Consider the following 4980-nt stretch of genomic DNA (forward strand, 5'->3'; position numbering starts at 1 on the left):
ATTTTCTTCCTTTCTTTATTACCCTCAATTCCTGTGGAAAGCTAACAGCTGCATTACTTAATTTAAAAAGCAGAGAAATCTTAAATCAATAGCTTAATGTTTGTAAAAGCATTTAAATGAAAATGAACAACACAGTCCACAAGGAACAAGGGATATGAGTTGGGTTTAAGAATAATCATGCCGAAAAGCTCTAGGAGGAAAAGCTGCTGGGAATTAGGACTGTGATAATGGTCTTCGGGATCAAGAAGGAAATGGGGAAATGGGGATGCTCAGGGTCACGTACATGCTTAGGAAAAGACCCAGAAAACCCTAAGCTCTCACCTCTGTATTTTAAACTCTGCACAAGTAGAAAGTAGAGGCGCAAGGAGAGTTGTAACTTTAAGCTAATTGGTAAAGGCATCTCCAACACACTTACATAGACCCCAGATGAAAAAATCAGGTATTTATTTTTAGTGAGTGTTAAAAAATCTGGAGTCTTACTATCCAATTAAGGTTTGTGAAAATATACAGGGAGATTTGCATTGATCAATTCATCCTGAGGTCAAGAAAATCTTGATTTTGACATTTGGAGCCTCCAGTAAAGGACTAGCCTCCACCTAGAGGTGTTCTTTGGGCTTTTGGACTCAGTGACACACTACTGGTTACACTGATTTGAAAGTCAGCTAGGAGCTTGCTGCAGAAATCCTGCCAAACTCAGTTTCACCCATAGAGGGCTAGAGCATCCCCAGCTGGTAGAAATTTTGTGCCTCCTTCTATCCTCTGAAGCAAAGCTTCTGTCTCTGTGGGGCCCCCAATTTACTAAGCATTTCCTATATGACTGGTCCTGATTCATAGATGAGTCAGGGAAGGTGAAACCTCATGATGTCCACTGGGCTGCTGTGGCTGTTTAACCTGTGCTGGCCATACAGAACCTGAAATGAGTGGTTGCTCCTTTCAAAGGTCAGAACTCAGGGTATGGGGTAATTGCACATATTCTATCTGTTTGGTTGTCTACAATGGAAACTGTAGTCTGAATGTCTTTTGGGCTGCAAACCGGAAACAATCTCAGATGCTGATCTAACTGGGTCACTCATCTAGAAGTCCATGGTAAGGGTTTGTTTTCTCAAGAGTGACCACAATCAAGCTGCAGATTGAGCCTAAATCTGTGTCTAACGCAGAGTCTAATACTGCAAGCCAGACTTGGGGTTGCTGGTGAAAGTTGACCTATTTGTCTCATGATTGAACAATTCCTAGACCATACCTAGCAGAATAACCAGAAGTGGACTTTTGGCCCACTTCTTGAGATATCAGTCACTACTCTTGACAACTTCATCATAATAGTCATCTGACTCCAGCCATATCATGTGTCCCTTGAAGTTAATCTGTGCCATCTTTTAGGCTTTTGAGACCAATTGAGTTCTGACTTCGTGGCATTTTTCACCACAAGTACTAAAACAAGCCAATTCTATGATGTTCTCTCATTTTCCGCACATGTTGGTTAGACAATTTGTTGATTAGGTATGGTTTATTACCTCTTCCTGATTGCCTCCAAGATAAGGATGAAATAGTTGGGGGATCTAGGAATCTATTTCACAAACTTGGAATTTCATGCTAATAATTCCTGGGTGAAATGTCTTTCTTTCCCATAACTGCAATTCTAGGCCAGCCTGGCTTGTGTACCCTCTGAGTTGCATCCCAGCCTAGTAGCAGTTATGGGACTCCAACTTAGTTCTGGTTAAGTTTTATGTAAATATTCTTGTCTCTATTTTACCTGGCTCTACTAGATAAAATGTCTAGAAAAAAGTAGAGGGCGACTAGAATAAAGGTGAGATTATAGGTACCGGAATGTGACACACTGATTCTGTGGAGGTAGAGGGAGAACAACAACCTGGAACCTAGGGAATGAACAACTCAGTCTTCGGAAGCTACGGGAAATGGTGGGACGTTAACAAATATTTTTCTTTCTGAATAACCCCTAGCGCAGCCCACAAAAGAGTCTGGAAATACTATTAGTTAGATCAGACGGTAAGGCAGAGGCTGTGGATTCAGCTCCTTTTGGTCCCCATATTACCCTTAAGAATCCTTTAAGACTATTCTATCTCTCTGTGATGTAGGCATGGAACTCTAGTGGGCAGTGTGCACTCTCGGTGCCAATGGTTCAACGCCACAGTTTTTCAGATGATGGACAACCATTGCTTTTTCCTGAAGAGACTTAGTACCCTGTGGCTGCGCTTAAGAGGGACTCTAGACAGCATTGATTGCATTTTCTTCTTCCTCTATGAACTGGGATTTCTCCTTCTGTTTTTCTACCACCTAGAGATGAACCTGTATTTGTCAATATTTAGGTAAATCAGAGACATAAATCAGGTAAGGAACCCTAGACACAGCTTCTAGCACAGCTGGACTCTTGCCTATTTCCTTTAGCACTTTATGAGATCAATTATATTTGCACAGGGAGATACACTTAGATAGTTCTCTCAGGAGCAATTAGAGAAGCATACTTCTAGAAAAACTGGTAGGACAGGGCAGGAGGGCCAATGAGGATCAAAGCTTCTGTAAAAATTTTTGAGCCTAGCTGTGTGTGGCCGACGAATTCAGGAAAGATCCCAGATCCCTGGAAGGGATTGTTAAGAGAGGATCCATTAGATTGGAACGCTAGGGTGGGCGTTCATCCGTCACCTTTTGAGTCGGATTTTAAGGGTTAAGTCTGTGGTAGGGCTGCAGAGAAATGCTCGCCTGGGAAAGCCGCTGATCATGTGCAACATAGGTGGCTCCAGCACAGGGAGAAGTCCTCTATTTGAGAAACATCATACGTGTGTGGATGTATCTGTGCTCTTCCTCAGCAAAGCACCTTTGACTGAATGATTGTTTGAGAATTACGCGTAAAAAGCCCTATATTATTTTGAATTTAGTAAACATTGAAACAGAAACAAACAATATTATCTACTTTCAAATTGAATAACAGCATGAGCAACTTCCACGAAAATGTCACATGAGGAAATTCCAGGGCCTTGCTCATCCTCGGAAACCTTGAACATCGTGATGCAACCTGTAGGGTTAAACTTATGAACACTTAGTTTTTTAGCATGTAGATTTTTCTTTATAAAAAAAATTTTCTTTGGACCTTTATTTTGTTATATGTCATGAAGAATAAATCATTTATTTCCTTTGTGATAAGAACATCACATTTTTACACCTCAAGTATTAATGATGTCATCCTCCATGTAGTTTTGTTGCTATGGCCTGAATGTTTATGTCCCCATTCAAATTCATATGTGCATAATTTTAGGCATGTGGCCTTCGGGGAAGTGGTGAAGCCAGGAGTTCTTCATCTTCATGAGTGGAATCAGTGCTGTTTCAAAGGAAGTTGAAGGGAATGCCCTTGTTCCGTGTGCAAGATGGTACCATCTATGGGGAACAGGGCTCTCACCATATACTAAATTTGCTGCTGCCTTGATCTTGCATTTCCAGCCTCTATAACTGTGAAAAATACATTTCTGTTGTTTGTCCTGTACCCAGTCTAAGGCATTTTGTTACAGCAGCCCGGATGCCCTATGACACTTTCTTAGGCACTTTGGTCTATTTCTGAATTTTTAGTTTCAGTGACCTATGAGTTTTTTAATCAATCAAGATTTTTCACAGGGCTTGCCAGTCTTGTTTTAATTTTTTTCAGAGTTTTCTTGTCTATTTTTATTTGTGTTTTCATCTATATAATATTTTATAGTAACGTGTACTTCCAATATTTAATGGTATCTGTATAGGAACAAAATTGAATTTACAAATAAACTTAAGGACAATTGATGTTGACAATATTGAGTTTTTCTGCCTAAGAATACGATACAAACCGTCTCTTTGCTTATGTCTACATTCATATATTTCATAAACTTTCTATGTTTTTTGTCATATTCTGTACATATATTTGTAATATTTATTCCTAGTTTATTTTATTCTGCTAAAAAGTAATTTGAGACACAATGAAATTGTAAAATGTTTATTTGAGAAAGACCAATTGATAAATTATAAAATATCAGACCAAAAGATATTTAGTGCTTCACTGACTGTGTAAGAAGCAAGTATTTATTGGAAAAATGTAGAAACAAATAAATCATTTAATTGGTGGTAGCACAACTTTTTTTATTGTTTTCTGTTTGTCTGTTTACCTTGTTGGACAGTTTCTATTTATATAAGTTTGTTGGCTACTCCTGATTGGTTGAGCATCATTTCTCTTTTTTAAATATGCAGCTACAAGAAATAATTTAAGTTTTGCTTTTATTTGCAAATCAAGCAGGTCGAGATCACTTCTGAGACCTAACTAACTTTGTCTGCTCAGAGATTATTGAGACATGATCTCCATTTTAATTTACTTTAACAAATTTTCCGTACTTTTACTTTCCATCCAAACTGTAACTTATAAATTATTATTGGTGTACATATGTAGGCCCATGTTGTGTATGCTTTGAAGACCTGTCCCGCTTTCAAACTCATTTGTATTATGTTATTATTGAATTTGCCCCATTTATTGGAATTCTAAACTGCAATCTCCCAACTACGAGAGGTATGAGTTCTGAGGAGATAACACTAAAGACGACTCCGAAGAGAAAACAGTTCTCCAACCCACACATGCAGTAAAAACAAATTTCACATGGATAAAATGAGTAATTATCTAAAATTTAAATACCCTGAAAACATTAATGTTTATCTCATTACTATGTAATATGGAAATTACAAGACCAAAAAAACCCAAAGAATTATTTTTAAAATAGAAATGAAGCTTTTTATATGATGAAACAGTCCATAATTTAAATGTAGAAAGCGAATAGGAAATATATGAAATAAAATAAAATTACATGTAAAGGTGACAATTCCTGTATTAGATTTAACAATATCTTACAATAAAATAAGTTGAAATCTACATAATAGAAGAAAGTTTAAAATTAGGCAAATGTTATAGCCAGGTGAAGAATAAATACATAAGTCAATAAGCGTTTAATATATTTTGTC

The sequence above is a fragment of the Pongo pygmaeus genome, chromosome Y (genome assembly GCF_028885625.2).
Source record: "Pongo pygmaeus isolate AG05252 chromosome Y, NHGRI_mPonPyg2-v2.0_pri, whole genome shotgun sequence".
NCBI classification, from domain to species: Eukaryota; Metazoa; Chordata; class Mammalia; order Primates; family Hominidae; genus Pongo; species Pongo pygmaeus.